This window comes from Rhipicephalus microplus, unplaced genomic scaffold, assembly GCF_043290135.1.
Source record: "Rhipicephalus microplus isolate Deutch F79 unplaced genomic scaffold, USDA_Rmic scaffold_62, whole genome shotgun sequence".
Classification (NCBI taxonomy): domain Eukaryota; kingdom Metazoa; phylum Arthropoda; class Arachnida; order Ixodida; family Ixodidae; genus Rhipicephalus; species Rhipicephalus microplus.
In genome coordinates, this window is record NW_027464635.1 from 1,163,733 (window position 1) to 1,177,726 (window position 13,994).

General features: G+C 46.6%; 23 non-coding genes across 23 annotated transcripts; all 23 read right to left on the minus strand.

The window, feature by feature from the left end:
• Positions 1-593: 593 nt before the first annotated feature.
• TRNAT-AGU (transfer RNA threonine (anticodon AGU)) lies at positions 594-667 on the minus strand. Its single transcript has one exon. It is a non-coding gene; the product is annotated as a tRNA-Thr (tRNA).
• Positions 668-763: 96 nt separating this feature from the next.
• Positions 764-837, minus strand: TRNAT-AGU (transfer RNA threonine (anticodon AGU)). Its single transcript has one exon. It is a non-coding gene; the product is annotated as a tRNA-Thr (tRNA).
• Positions 838-1,104: 267 nt separating this feature from the next.
• Positions 1,105-1,178, minus strand: TRNAT-AGU (transfer RNA threonine (anticodon AGU)). The gene has a single exon. It is a non-coding gene; the product is annotated as a tRNA-Thr (tRNA).
• Positions 1,179-1,781: 603 nt separating this feature from the next.
• On the minus strand, positions 1,782-1,855 carry TRNAT-AGU (transfer RNA threonine (anticodon AGU)). The gene has a single exon. It is a non-coding gene; the product is annotated as a tRNA-Thr (tRNA).
• A 757-nt stretch (positions 1,856-2,612) lies between these two features.
• TRNAT-AGU (transfer RNA threonine (anticodon AGU)) lies at positions 2,613-2,686 on the minus strand. The gene has a single exon. It is a non-coding gene; the product is annotated as a tRNA-Thr (tRNA).
• A 602-nt stretch (positions 2,687-3,288) lies between these two features.
• TRNAT-AGU (transfer RNA threonine (anticodon AGU)) lies at positions 3,289-3,362 on the minus strand. The gene has a single exon. It is a non-coding gene; the product is annotated as a tRNA-Thr (tRNA).
• A 588-nt stretch (positions 3,363-3,950) lies between these two features.
• On the minus strand, positions 3,951-4,024 carry TRNAT-AGU (transfer RNA threonine (anticodon AGU)). The gene has a single exon. It is a non-coding gene; the product is annotated as a tRNA-Thr (tRNA).
• Positions 4,025-4,119: 95 nt separating this feature from the next.
• TRNAT-AGU (transfer RNA threonine (anticodon AGU)) lies at positions 4,120-4,193 on the minus strand. Its single transcript has one exon. It is a non-coding gene; the product is annotated as a tRNA-Thr (tRNA).
• A 605-nt stretch (positions 4,194-4,798) lies between these two features.
• Positions 4,799-4,872, minus strand: TRNAT-AGU (transfer RNA threonine (anticodon AGU)). Its single transcript has one exon. It is a non-coding gene; the product is annotated as a tRNA-Thr (tRNA).
• Positions 4,873-4,968: 96 nt separating this feature from the next.
• On the minus strand, positions 4,969-5,042 carry TRNAT-AGU (transfer RNA threonine (anticodon AGU)). Its single transcript has one exon. It is a non-coding gene; the product is annotated as a tRNA-Thr (tRNA).
• Positions 5,043-5,137: 95 nt separating this feature from the next.
• Positions 5,138-5,211, minus strand: TRNAT-AGU (transfer RNA threonine (anticodon AGU)). Its single transcript has one exon. It is a non-coding gene; the product is annotated as a tRNA-Thr (tRNA).
• A 263-nt stretch (positions 5,212-5,474) lies between these two features.
• Positions 5,475-5,548, minus strand: TRNAT-AGU (transfer RNA threonine (anticodon AGU)). Its single transcript has one exon. It is a non-coding gene; the product is annotated as a tRNA-Thr (tRNA).
• Positions 5,549-6,825: 1,277 nt separating this feature from the next.
• On the minus strand, positions 6,826-6,899 carry TRNAT-AGU (transfer RNA threonine (anticodon AGU)). Its single transcript has one exon. It is a non-coding gene; the product is annotated as a tRNA-Thr (tRNA).
• A 96-nt stretch (positions 6,900-6,995) lies between these two features.
• TRNAT-AGU (transfer RNA threonine (anticodon AGU)) lies at positions 6,996-7,069 on the minus strand. The gene has a single exon. It is a non-coding gene; the product is annotated as a tRNA-Thr (tRNA).
• Positions 7,070-8,013: 944 nt separating this feature from the next.
• On the minus strand, positions 8,014-8,087 carry TRNAT-AGU (transfer RNA threonine (anticodon AGU)). Its single transcript has one exon. It is a non-coding gene; the product is annotated as a tRNA-Thr (tRNA).
• Positions 8,088-8,844: 757 nt separating this feature from the next.
• On the minus strand, positions 8,845-8,918 carry TRNAT-AGU (transfer RNA threonine (anticodon AGU)). The gene has a single exon. It is a non-coding gene; the product is annotated as a tRNA-Thr (tRNA).
• Positions 8,919-10,858: 1,940 nt separating this feature from the next.
• Positions 10,859-10,932, minus strand: TRNAT-AGU (transfer RNA threonine (anticodon AGU)). The gene has a single exon. It is a non-coding gene; the product is annotated as a tRNA-Thr (tRNA).
• A 603-nt stretch (positions 10,933-11,535) lies between these two features.
• On the minus strand, positions 11,536-11,609 carry TRNAT-AGU (transfer RNA threonine (anticodon AGU)). Its single transcript has one exon. It is a non-coding gene; the product is annotated as a tRNA-Thr (tRNA).
• Positions 11,610-11,703: 94 nt separating this feature from the next.
• On the minus strand, positions 11,704-11,777 carry TRNAT-AGU (transfer RNA threonine (anticodon AGU)). Its single transcript has one exon. It is a non-coding gene; the product is annotated as a tRNA-Thr (tRNA).
• Positions 11,778-11,872: 95 nt separating this feature from the next.
• TRNAT-AGU (transfer RNA threonine (anticodon AGU)) lies at positions 11,873-11,946 on the minus strand. The gene has a single exon. It is a non-coding gene; the product is annotated as a tRNA-Thr (tRNA).
• Positions 11,947-12,873: 927 nt separating this feature from the next.
• Positions 12,874-12,947, minus strand: TRNAT-AGU (transfer RNA threonine (anticodon AGU)). Its single transcript has one exon. It is a non-coding gene; the product is annotated as a tRNA-Thr (tRNA).
• A 420-nt stretch (positions 12,948-13,367) lies between these two features.
• On the minus strand, positions 13,368-13,441 carry TRNAT-AGU (transfer RNA threonine (anticodon AGU)). Its single transcript has one exon. It is a non-coding gene; the product is annotated as a tRNA-Thr (tRNA).
• A 94-nt stretch (positions 13,442-13,535) lies between these two features.
• On the minus strand, positions 13,536-13,609 carry TRNAT-AGU (transfer RNA threonine (anticodon AGU)). Its single transcript has one exon. It is a non-coding gene; the product is annotated as a tRNA-Thr (tRNA).
• Between the last annotated feature and the right edge of the window lie 385 nt (positions 13,610-13,994).

Consider the following 13,994-nt stretch of genomic DNA (forward strand, 5'->3'; position numbering starts at 1 on the left):
CACCTTCTTCGGGCAGTGACACCATCAAAAGTATTTCGAAATAAACTTCGAAAACAAAAAACTGGAGAGACGTTAGTCTGGACTCCCGAGGCACCGGTGAGCTTCGAACTCACGATTTCCTGTTTACTAGACAGGCGCTTTAACTAACTAAGCCACAGCGCCTGCGCAGCGTCTTGTTCAGGCAGTGACACCATCAGAAGTATTTCGAACTATACTTCGAAAACAAAAGTACTGAAAGTTGGGCGAGTTGGTACTCGATCATGACTTCTTTGCGCAAAGACGTACACGGACACAAGAAGAAGAGGCAAACAACACGGGCGCCCCTGTTGTTTGCCTCTTTTGCTTGTGTCCATGTACGTGTTTGCGCAAAAAAGTCATGAATATTCGAAAACAAAAACTAGAGAGACGTTAGTCTTGACTCTCGAGGCACCGGTGATATTCGAACTCACAATCTCCTGTTTACTAGACAGGCGGTTTAACCAACTAAGCCACGGCGCCTGCGCGGCGTCTTGTTCAGGCATTGACACCATCAGAAGTATTTCTAACTAAACTTCGAGAACAAAAAGCTAGAGAGACGTTTTTCTTGACTCTCGAGGCACCGGTGAGATTCGAACTCACGATCTCCTGTTTACTAGACAGGCGCTTTATCCAACTAAGCCACGGCACCTGCACAGCGTCTTGTTCAGGCAGTGACACCATCAGAAGTATTTCGAACTAAACTTTGAAAACAAAAAAACTAGAGAGACGTTAGTCTTGACTCTCGAGGCACCGGTGAGATTCGAACCCACGATCTCCTGTTTACTAGACAGGCGGTTTAACCAACTAAGCCACGGCGCCTGCGCAGCGTCGTGTTCAGGCAGTGACACCATCAGAAGTATTTCTAACTAAACTTCGAAAACAAAAAAAAACTAGAGAGATGTTAGTCTCGACTCTCGAGGCACCGGTGAGATTCGAACTCATAATCTTCTGTTTACTAGACAGGCGCTTTAACCAACTAAGCCACGGCGCCTGCGCAGCCTGTTGTTCAGGCAGTGACACCATCAGAAGTATTTCGATCTAAACTTCGAAAACAAGAAGCTAGAGAGATGTTTGTCTTGACTCTCGAGGCACCGGTGAGATTTGAACTCACGATCTCCTGCTTACTAGACAGGCGCTTTAACCAACTAAGCCACGGCACCTGTGCAGCGTCTTGTTCAGACAGTGACACCATCAGAAGTATTTTGAACTAAACTTCGAAAACAAAAAACTAGAGAGACGTTAGTCTTGACTCCCGAGGAACCGGTGAGATTCGAACTCACGATCTCCTGTTTACTAGACAAGCTCTTTAACTAACTAAGCCACGGCGCCTGCGCAGCGTCTTGTTCAGGCAGTGACACCATCTGAAGTATTTCGAACTATACTTCGAAAACAAAAAAAACTAGAGAGATGTTTGTCTTGACTCTCGAGGCACCGGTGAGATTCGAACTCACGATCTCTGGTATACTAGACAGGCGCTTGAACCAAATAAGCCACGGCGCCTGCGCAGCGTCTTGTTCAGGCAGTGACACCATCAGAAGTGTTTCGAACTAAACTTCGAAAACAAAAGTACTGAAAGTTGGGCGAGTTCGTACTCGATCATGACTTCTTTGCGCAAACACGTACACGGACACAAGGAAAAGAGGCAAACAACACGGGCGCCCGTGTTGTTTGCCTCTTTTCCTTGTGTCTGTGTACGTGTTTGCGCAAAGAAGTCATAAATGTTCGAAAACAAAAAACTAGAGAGACGTTAGTCTTGACTCCCGAGGCACCGGTGAGATTCGAACTCACGATCTCCTGTTTACTAGACAGGCGCTTTAACTAACTAAGCCACAGCGCCTGCACAGCGTCTTGTTCAGGCAGTGACACCATCAGAAGTATTTCGAACTGTACTTCGAAAACAAAAAAACTAGAGAGACGTTAGTCTTGACTCTCGAGGCACCGGTGCGATTCGAACTCACGATCTCCTGTTTACTAGACAGGACAAAGCCACGGTGCCTGCGCAGCGTTTTGTTCAGGCATTGACACCATCAGAAGTATTTCGAACTAAACTTCGAAAACAAAAGTACTGAAAGTTAGGCGAGTTGGTACTCGATCATGACTTCTTTGCGCAAAGACGTACACGGACACAAGGAAAAGAGGCAAACAACACGGGCGCCCGTGTTGTTTGCCTCTTTTCCTTGTGTCCGTGTACGTGTTTGCGCAAAAAAGTCATGAATGTTCGAAACCAAAAACTAGAGAGACGTCAGTCTTGACTCCCGAGGCACCGGTGAGATTCGACCTCACGATCTCCTGTTTACCAGACAGGCGCTTTAACTAACTAAGCCACGGCGTCTGCAGCGTCTTGTTCAGGAAGTGACACCATCAGAAGTATTTCGAACTATACTTCGAAAACAAAAAACTAGAGGGACGTTAGTCTTGACTCTCGAGGCACTGGTGAGATTCGAACTCATAATCTTCTGTTTACTAGACAGGTGCTTTAACCAACTAAGCCACGGCGCCTGCGCAGCCTGTTGTTGAGGCAGTGACACCATCAGAAGTATTTCGAACTAAACTTCGAAAACAAAAAGCTAGAGAGACGTTTGTCTTGACTCTCGAGGCACCGGTGAGATTCGAACTCATGATCTCCTGTTTACTAGACAGGCGCTTTAACCAACTAAGCCACGGCACCTGTGCAGCGTCTTGTTCAGGCAGTGACACCATCAGAAGTATTTCGAACTAAACTTCGAAAACAAAAAACTAGAGGGACGTTAGTCTTGACTCCCGAGGCACCGGTGATATTCGAACTCACGATCTCCTGTTTACTAGACAGGCGCTTTAACTAACTAAGCCACTGCGCCTGCGCAGCGTCTTGTTCAGGCAGTGACACCATCTGAAGTATTTCGAACTATACTTCGAAAACAAAAAAACTAGAGAGACGTTTGTCTTGACTCTCGAGGCACTGGTGAGATTCGAACTCACGATCTCCGGTTTACTATACAGGCGCTTTAACCAAATAAGCCATGGCGCCTGCGCAGCGTCTTGTTCAGGCAGTGACACCATCAGAAGTATTTCGAACTAAACTTCGAAAACAAAAGTACTGAAAGTTGGGCGAGTTCGTACTCGATGATGACTTCTTTGCGCAAACACGTACACGGACACAAGGAAAAGAGGCAAACAACACGGGCGCCCGTGTTGTTTGCCTCTTTTCCATGTGTCCGTGTAAGTGTTTGCGCAAAGAAGTCATGAATGTTCGAAAACAAAAAAATAGAGAGACGTTAGTCTTGACTCCCGAGGCACCGGTGAGATTCGAACTCACGATCTCCTGTTTACTAGACAGGCGCTTTAACTAACTAAGCCACGGCGCCTGCGCAGCGTCTTGTTCAGCAGTGACACCATCAGAAGTATTTCGAACTAAACTTCGAAAACAAAAAACTAGAGAGACGTTAGTCTTGACTCTCGAGGCACCGGTGCGATTCGAACTCACGATCTCCTGTTTACTAGACAGGACTAAGCCACGGTGCCTGCGCAGCGTTTTGTTCAGGCAGTGACACCATCAGAAGTATTTCGAACTAAACTTCGAAAACAAAAGTACTGAAAGTTAGGCGAGTTGGTACTCGATCATGACTTCTTTGCGCAAACACGTACACGGACACAAGGAAAAGAGGCAAACAACACGGGCGCCCGTGTTGTTTGCCTCTTTTCCATGTGTCCATGTAAGTGTTTGCGCAAAGAAGTCAAAAATGTTCGAAAAATAAAAAATAGAGAGACGTTAGTCTTGACTCCCGAGGCACCGGTGAGATTCGAACTCACGATCTCCTGTTTACTAGACAGGCGCTTTAACTAACTAAGCCACCGCGCCTGCGCAGCGTCTTGTTCAGCAGTGACACCATCAGAAGTATTTCGAACTAAACTTCGAAAACAAAAAACTAGAGAGACATTTGTCTTGACTCTCGAGGCACCGGTGAGATTCGAACTCATGATCTCCTGTTTACTAGACAGGCGCTTTAACCAACTAAGCCACGGTGCCTGCGCAGCCTGTTGTTCAGGCAGTGACACCATCAGAAGTATTTCGAACTAAACTTCGAAAACAAGAAGCTAGAGAGATGTTTGTCTTGACTATCGAGGCACCGGTGAGATTTGAACTCACGATCTCCTGCTTACTAGACAGGCGCTTTAACCAACTAAGCCACGGCACCTGTGCAGCGTCTTGTTCAGGCAGTGACACCATCAGAAGTATTTTGAACTAAACTTCGAAAACAAAAAACTAGAGAGACGTTAGTCTTGACTCCCGAGGAACCGGTGAGATTCGAACTCACGATCTCCTGTTTACTAGACAAGCTCTTTAACTAACTAAGCCACGGCGCCTGCGCAGCGTCTTGTTCAGGCAGTGACACCATCTGAAGTATTTCGAACTATACTTCGAAAACAAAAAAAAAACTAGAGAGATGTTTGTCTTGACTCTCGAGGCACCGGTGAGATTCGAACTCACGATCTCTGGTTTACTAGACAGGCGCTTGAACCAAATAAGCCACGGCGCCTTCGCAGCGTCTTGTTCAGGCAGTGACACCATCAGAAGTATTTCGAACTAAACTTCGAAAACAAAAGTACTGAAAGTTGGGCGAGTTCGTACTCGATCATGACTTCTTTGCGCAAACACGTACACGGACACAAGGAAAAGAGGCAAACAACACGGGCGCCCGTGTTGTTTGCCTCTTTTCCTTGTGTCCGTGTACGTGTTTGCGCAAAGAAGTCATGAATGTTCGAACACAAAAAACTAGAGAGACGTTAGTCTTGACTCCCGAGGCACCAGTGAGATTCGAACTCACGATCTCCTGTTTACTAGACAGGCGCTTTAACTAACTAAGCCACGGCGCCTGCGCAGCGTCTTGTTCAGGCAGTGACACCATCAGAAGTATTTCGAACTAAACTTCGAAAACAAAAAAACTAGAGAGACGTTTGTCTTGACTCTCGAGGCACCGGTGAGATTCGAACTCATGATCTCCTGTTTACTAGACAGGCGCTTTAACCAACTAAGCCACGGCGCCTACGCAGCGTCTTGTTCAGGCAGTGACACCATCAGAAGTATTTCGAACTAGACTTCGAAAACAAAAAAGTAGAGAGACGTTTGTCTTGACTCTCGAGGCACCGGTGATATTCGAAATCACGATCTCCTGTTTACTAGACAGGCGCTTTAACCAACTAAGCCACGGCGCCTGCGCAGCGTCTTGTTCAGGGAGTGACACCAACAGAAGTATTTCGAAGTAAACTTCGAAAACAAAAAACTAGAGAGCCGTTTGTCTTGACTCTCGAGGCACCGGTGAGATTCGAACTCACGATCTCTTGTTTACTAGACAGGCGTTTAACTGACTGAGCCACGGCACCTGCGCAGCGCCTTGTTCAGTCAGTGACACCATCAGAAGTATTTCGAACTAAACTTCGAAAACAAAAAGCTAGAGAGATGTTTGTCTTGACTCTCGAGGCACCGGTGAGATTCGAACTCATGATGTCCTGTTTACTAGACAGGCGCTTTAACCAACTAAGCCACGGCGCCTGCGCAGCGTCTTGCTCAGGCAGTGACACCATCAGAAGTATTTCGAACTAAACTTCGAAAACAAAAAACTAGAGGGACGTTTGTCTTGACTCTCGAGGCACTGGTGAGATTCGAACTCACGATCTCCTGTTTACTAGACAGGCGCTTTAACTAAAGAAGCATCGGCGCCTGCGCAGCGTCTTGTTCAGGCAGTGACACCATCAGAAGTATTTCGAACTAAACTTCGAAAACAAAAAACTAGAGAGACGTTTGTCTTTAATCTCGAGGCACCGGTGAGATTCGAACTCACGATTTCTTGTTTACTAGGCAGGCGCTTTAACCAACTAAGCGATAGCGCCTGCGCGGCGTCTCGTTGAGGCAGTGACACCATTAGAAGTATTTCGAACTATACTTCGAAAACAAAAAATTACAAAGAAATTTGTCCTGTCTCTCGAGGTACCGGTGAGATTCGAGCTCACTATCTCCTGTTTACTAGACAGGTGAGATAACAAACTAAGACACGGTGACTGCGCAGCATCTTCTTCAGGCAGTGACACCATTAGAAGCATTTTAAATTATACTTCAAAAACAAAAAAACTAGAGAGATATTTGTCTTTACTCTCGAGGCACCGGTGAGTTTCGAACTCACGATCTCCTGTTTACTAGACAGGCGCTTTAACTAACTAAGCCACAGCGCCTGCGCAGCGTCTTGTTCAGGCAGTGACACCATCAGAAGTATTTCGAACTATACTTCGAAAACAAAAAACTAGAGAGACGTTAGTCTTGACTCTCGAGGCACCGGTGAGATTCGAAATCACGATCTCCTGTTTACTAGAAAGGCGCTTTGACTAACTAAGCCACAGCGCCTGCGCAGCGTTTTGTTCAGACAGTGACACCATCAGAAGTATTTCGAACTAAACTTCGAAAACAAAAGTACTGAAAGTTGGGCGAGTTGGTACTCGATCATGACTTCTTTGCGCAAAGACGTACACGGACACAAGAAGAAGAGGCAAACTACACGGGCGCCCCTGTTGTTTGCCTCTTTTGCTTGTGTCCATGTACGTGTTTGCGCAAAAAAGTCATGAATATTCGAAAACAAAAACTAGAGAGACGTTAGTCTTGACTCTCGAGGCACCGGTGATATTCGAACTCACAATCTCCTGTTTACTAGACAGGCGGTTTAACCAACTAAGCCACGGCGCCTGCGCGGCGTCTTGTTCAGGCAGTGACACCATCAGAAGTATTTCTAACTAAACTTCGAGAACAAAAAGCTAGAGAGACGTTTTTCTTGACTCTCGAGGCACCGGTGAGATTCGAACTCACGATCTCCTGTTTACTAGACAGGCGCTTTATCCAACTAAGCCACGGCACCTGCACAGCGTCTTGTTCAGGCAGTGACACCATCAGAAGTATTTCGAACTAAACTTTGAAAACAAAAAAACTAGAGAGACGTTAGTCTTGACTCTCGAGGCACCGGTGAGATTCGAACCCACGATCTCCTGTTTACTAGACAGGCGGTTTAACCAACTAAGCCACGGCGCCTGCGCAGCGTCGTGTTCAGGCAGTGACACCATCAGAAGTATTTCTAACTAAACTTCGAAAACAAAAAAAAACTAGAGAGACGTTAGTCTCGACTCTCGAGGCACCGGTGAGATTCGAACTCATAATCTTCTGTTTACTAGACAGGCGTTTTAACCAACTAAGCCACGGCGCCTGCGCAGCCTGTTGTTCAGGCACTGACACCATCAGAAGTATTTCGAACTAAACTTCGAAAACAAGAAGCTAGAGAGATGTTTGTCTTGACTCTCGAGGCACCGGTGAGATTTGAACTCACGATCTCCTGCTTACTAGACAGGCGTTTTAACCAACTAAGCCACGGCACCTGTGCAGCGTCTTGTTCAGGCAGTGACACCATCAGAAGTATTTTGAACTAAACTTCGAAAACAAAAAACTAGAGAGACGTTAGTCTTGACTCCCGAGGAACCGGTGAGATTCGAACTCACGATCTCCTGTTTACTAGACAAGCTCTTTAACTAACTAAGCCACGGCGCCTGCGCAGCGTCTTGTTCAGGCAGTGACACCATCTGAAGTATTTCGAACTATACTTCGAAAACAAAAAAAACTAGAGAGATGTTTGTCTTGACTCTCGAGGCACCGGTGAGATTCGAACTCACGATCTCTGGTTTACTAGACAGGCGCTTGAACCAAATAAGCCACGGCGCCTGCGCAGCGTCTTGTTCAGGCAGTGACACCATCAGAAGTGTTTCGAACTAAACTTCGAAAACAAAAGTACTGAAAGTTGGGCGAGTTCGTACTCGATCATGACTTCTTTGCGCAAACACGTACACGGACACAAGGAAAAGAGGCAAACAACACGGGCGCCCGTGTTGTTTGCCTCTTTTCCTTGTGTCTGTGTACGTGTTTGCGCAAAGAAGTCATAAATGTTCGAAAACAAAAAACTAGAGAGACGTTAGTCTTGACTCCCGAGGCACCGGTGAGATTCGAACTCACGATCTCCTGTTTACTAGACAGGCGCTTTAACTAACTAAGCCACAGCGCCTGCACAGCGTCTTGTTCAGGCAGTGACACCATAAGAAGTATTTCGAACTGTACTTCGAAAACAAAAAAACTAGAGAGACGTTAGTCTTGACTCTCGAGGCACCGGTGCGATTCGAACTCACGATCTCCTGTTTACTAGACAGGACAAAGCCACGGTGCCTGCGCAGCGTTTTGTTCAGGCATTGACACCATCAGAAGTATTTCGAACTAAACTTCGAAAACAAAAGTACTGAAAGTTAGGCGAGTTGGTACTCGATCATGACTTCTTTGCGCAAAGACGTACACGGACACAAGGAAAAGAGGCAAACAACACGGGCGCCCGTGTTGTTTGCCTCTTTTCCTTGTGTCCGTGTTCGTGTTTGCGCAAAAAAGTCATGAATGTTCGAAACCAAAAACTAGAGAGACGTCAGTCTTGACTCCCGAGGCACCGGTGAGATTCGACCTCACGATCTCCTGTTTACCAGACAGGCGCTTTAACTAACTAAGCCACGGCGTCTGCAGCGTCTTGTTCAGGAAGTGACACCATCAGAAGTATTTCGAACTATACTTCGAAAACAAAAAACTAGAGGGACGTTAGTCTTGACTCTCGAGGCACTGGTGAGATTCGAACTCATAATCTTCTGTTTACTAGACAGGTGCTTTAACCAACTAAGCCACGGCGCCTGCGCAGCCTGTTGTTGAGGCAGTGACACCATCAGAAGTATTTCGAACTAAACTTCGAAAACAAAAAGCTAGAGAGACGTTTGTCTTGACTCTCGAGGCACCGGTGAGATTCGAACTCATGATCTCCTGTTTACTAGACAGGCGCTTTAACCAACTAAGCCACGGCACCTGTGCAGCGTCTTGTTCAGGCAGTGACACCATCAGAAGTATTTCGAACTAAACTTCGAAAACAAAAAACTAGAGGGACGTTAGTCTTGACTCCCGAGGCACCGGTGATATTCGAACTCACGATCTCCTGTTTACTAGACAGGCGCTTTAACTAACTAAGCCACTGCGCCTGCGCAGCGTCTTGTTCAGGCAGTGACACCATCTGAAGTATTTCGAACTATACTTCGAAAACAAAAAAACTAGAGAGACGTTTGTCTTGACTCTCGAGGCACTGGTGAGATTCGAACTCACGATCTCCGGTTTACTAGACAGGCGCTTTAACCAAATAAGCCATGGCGCCTGCGCAGCGTCTTGTTCAGGCAGTGACACCATCAGAAGTATTTCGAACTAAACTTCGAAAACAAAAGTACTGAAAGTTGGGCGAGTTCGTACTCGATCATGACTTCTTTGCGCAAACACGTACACGGACACAAGGAAAAGAGGCAAACAACACGGGCGCCCGTGTTGTTTGCCTCTTTTCCATGTGTCCGTGTAAGTGTTTGCGCAAAGAAGTCATGAATGTTCGAAAACAAAAAAATAGAGAGACGTTAGTCTTGACTTCCGAGGCACCGGTGAGATTCGAACTCACGATCTCCTGTTTACTAGACAGGACTAAGCCACGGTGCCTGCGCAGCGTTTTGTTCAGGCAGTGACACCATCAGAAGTATTTCGAACTAAACTTCGAAAACAAAAGTACTGAAAGTTAGGCGAGTTGGTACTCGATCATGACTTCTTTGCGCAAACACGTACACGGACACAAGGAAAAGAGGCAAACAACACGGGCGCCCGTGTTGTTTGCCTCTTTTCCATGTGTCCGTGTAAGTGTTTGCGCAAAGAAGTCAAAAATGTTCGAAAAATAAAAAATAGAGAGACGTTAGTCTTGACTCCCGAGGCACCGGTGAGATTCGAACTCACGATCTCCTGTTTACTAGACAGGCGCTTTAACTAACTAAGCCACCGCGCCTGCGCAGCGTCTTGTTCAGCAGTGACACCATCAGAAGTATTTCGAACTAAACTTCGAAAACAAAAAACTAGAGAGACGTTTGTCTTGACTCTCGAGGCACCGGTGAAATTCGAAGTCATGATCTCCTGTTTACTAGACAGGCGCTTTAACCAACTAAGCCACGGCGCCTACGCAGCGTCTTGTTCAGGCAGTGACACCATCAGAAGTATTTCGAAGTAAACTTCGAAAACAGAAAACTAGAGAGCCGTTTGTCTTGACTCTCGAGGCACCGGTGAAATTCGAACTCACGATCTCCGGTTTACTAGACAGGCGCTTGAACCAAATAAGCCACGGCGCCTGCGCAGCGTCTTGTTCAGGCAGTGACACCATCAGAAGTATTTCGAACTAAACTTCGAAAACAAAAGTACTGAAAGTTGGGCGAGTTCGTACTCGATCATGACTTCTTTGCGCAAACACGTACACGGACACAAGGAAAAGAGGCAAACAACATGGGCGCCCGTGTTGTTTGCCTCTTTTCCTTGTGTCCGTGTACGTGTTTGCGCAAAGAAGTCATGAATGTTCGAACACAAAAAACTAGAGAGACGTTAGTCTTGACTCCCGAGGCACCAGTGAGATTCGAACTCACGATCTCCTGTTTACTTGACAGGCGCTTTAACTAACTAAGCCACGGTGCCTGCGCAGCGTCTTGTTCAGGCAGTGACACCATCAGAAGTATTTCGAACTAAACTTCGAAAACAAAAAACTAGAGAGACGTTTGTCTTGACTCCCGAGGCACCGGTGAGATTCGAACTCATAATCTTCTGTTTACTAGACAGGCGCTTTAACCAACTAAGCCACGGCGCCTGCGCAGCCTGTTGTTGAGGCAGTGACACCATCAGAAGTATTTCGAACTAAACTTCGAAAACAAAAAGCTAGAGAGATGTTTGTCTTGACTCTCGAGGCACCGGTGAGATTCGAACTCATGATCTCCTGTTTACTAGACAGGCGCTTTAACCAACTAAGCCACGGCACCTGTGCAGCGTCTTGTTCAGGCAGTGACACCATCAGAAGTATTTCGAACTAAACTTCGAAAACAAAAAACTAGAGGGACGTTAGTCTTGACTCCCGAGGCACCGGTGAGATTCGAACTCACGATCTCCTGTTTACTAGACAGGCACTTTAACTAACTAAGCCACTGCGCCTGCGCAGCGTCTTGTTCAGGCAGTGACACCATCTGAAGTATTTCGAACTATACTTCGAAAACAAAAAAAACTAGAGAGACGTTTGTCTTGACTCTCGAGGCACTGGTGAGATTCGAACTCACGATCTCCGGTTTACTAGACAGGCGCTTTAACCAAATAAGCCATGGCGCCTGCGCAGCGTCTTGTTCAGGCAGTGACACCATCAGAAGTATTTCGAACTAAACTTCGAAAACAAAAGTACTGAAAGTTGGGCGAGTTCGTACTCGATCATTACTTCTTTGCGCAAACACGTACACGGACACAAGGAAAAGAGGCAAACAACACGGGCGCCCGTGTTGTTTGCCTCTCTTCCATGTGTCCATGTAAGTGTTTGCGCAAAGAAGTCATGAATGTTCGAAAACAAAAGAATAGAGAGACGTTAGTCTTGACTCCCGAGGCACCGGTGAGATTCGAACTCACGATCTCCTGTTTACTAGACAGGCGCTTTAACTAACTAAGCCACGGCGCCTGCGCAGCGTCTTGTTCAGCAGTGACACCATCAGAAGTATTTCGAACTAAACTTCGAAAACAAAAAACTAGAGAGACGTTTGTCTTGACTCTCGAGGCACCGGTGAGATTCGAACTCATGATCTCCTGTTTACTAGACAGGCGCTTTAACCAACTAAGCCACGGCGCCTACGCAGCGTCTTGTTCAGGCAGTGACACCATCAGAAGTATTTTGAACTAAACTTCGAAAACAAAAAAGTAGAGAGACGTTTGTCTTGACTCTCGAGGCACCGGTGATATTCGAACTCACGATCTCCTGTTTACTAGACAGGCGCTTTAACCAACTAAGCCACGGCGCCTGCGCAGCGTCTTGTTCAGGCAGTGACACCATCAGAAGTGTTTCGAAGTAAACTTCGAAAACAGAAAACTAGAGAGCCGTTTGTCTTGACTCTCGAGGCACCGGTGAAATTCGAACTCACGATCTCCGGTTTACTAGACAGGCGCTTGAACCAAATAAGCCACGGCGCCTGCGCAGCGTCTTGTTCAGGCAGTGACACCATCAGAAGTATTTCGAACTAAACTTCGAAAACAAAAGTACTGAAAGTTGGGCGAGTTCGTACTCGATCATGACTTCTTTGCGCAAACACGTACACGGACACAAGGAAAAGAGGCAAACAACATGGGCGCCCGTGTTGTTTGCCTCTTTTCCTTGTGTCCGTGTACGTGTTTGCGCAAAGAAGTCATGAATGTTCGAACACAAAAAACTAGAGAGACGTTAGTCTTGACTCCCGAGGCACCAGTGAGATTCGAACTCACGATCTCCTGTTTACTTGACAGGCGCTTTAACTAACTAAGCCACGGCGCCTGCGCAGCGTCTTGTTCAGGCAGTGACACCATCAGAAGTATTTCGAACTAAACTTCGAAAACAAAAAACTAGAGAGACGTTTGTCTTGACTCCCGAGGCACCGGTGAAATTCGAACTCACGATCTCCTGTTTACTAGACAAGACTAAGCCACGGCGCCTGCGCAGCGTTTTGTTCAGGCAGTGACACCATCAGAAGTATTTCGAACTAATCTTCGAAAACAAAATTACTGAAAGTTGGGCGAGTTCATACTCGATCATGACTCCTTTGCGCAAACACGTACACGGACACAAGGAAAAGAGGCAAACAAAACGGGCGCCCGTGTTGTTTGCCTCTTTTCCTTGTGTCCGTGTACGTGTTTGCGCAAAGAAGTCATGAATGTTCGAAAACAAAAAAATAGAGAGACGTTAGTCTTGACTCCCGAGGCACCGGTGAGATTCGAACTCACGATCTCCTGTTTACTAGACAGGCGCTTTAACTAACTAAGCCACGGCGCCTGCGCAGCGTCTTGTTCAGCAGTGACACCATCAGAAGTATTTCGAACTAAACTTCGAAAACAAAAAACTAGAGAGACGTTAGTCTTGACTCTCGAGGCACCGGTGCGATTCGAACTCACGATCTCCTGTTTACTAGACAGGACTAAGCCACGGTGCCTGCGCAGCGTTTTGTTCAGGCAGTGACACCATCAGAAGTATTTCGAACTAAACTTCGAAAACAAAAGTACTGAAAGTTAGGCGAGTTGGTACTCGATCATGACTTCTTTGCGCAAACACGTACACGGACACAAGGAAAAGAGGCAAACAACACGGGCGCCCGTGTTGTTTGCCTCTTTTCCATGTGTCCGTGTAAGTGTTTGCGCAAAGAAGTCATGAATGTTCGAAAACAAAAAAATAGAGAGACGTTAGTCTTGACTCCCGAGGCACCGGTGAGATTCGAACTCACGATCTCCTGTTTACTAGACAGGCGCTTTAACTAACTAAGCCACGGCGCCTGCGCAGCGTCTTGTTCAGCAGTGACACCATCAGAAGTATTTCGAACTAAACTTCGAAAACAAAAAACAAGAGAGACGTTTGTCTTGACTCTCGAGGCACCGGTGAGATTCGAACTCATGATCTCCTGTTTACTAGACAGGCGCTTTAACCAACTAAGCCACGGCGCCTACGCAGCGTCTTGTTCAGGCAGTGACACCATCAGAAGTATTTCGAACTAAACTTCGAAAACAAAAAAGTAGAGAGACGTTTGTCTTGACTCTCGAGGCACCGGTGAAATTCGAACTCACGATCTCCGGTTTACTAGACAGGCGCTTGAACCAAATAAGCCACGGCGCCTGCGCAGCGTCTTGTTCAGGCAGTGACACCATCAGAAGTATTTCGAACTAAACTTCGAAAACAAAAGTACTGAAAGTTGGGCGAGTTCGTACTCGATCATGACTTCTTTGCGCAAACACGTACACGGACACAAGGAAAAGAGGCAAACAACATGGGCGCCCGTGTTGTTTGCCTCTTTTCCTTGTGTCCGTGTACGTGTTTGCGCAAAGAAGTCAT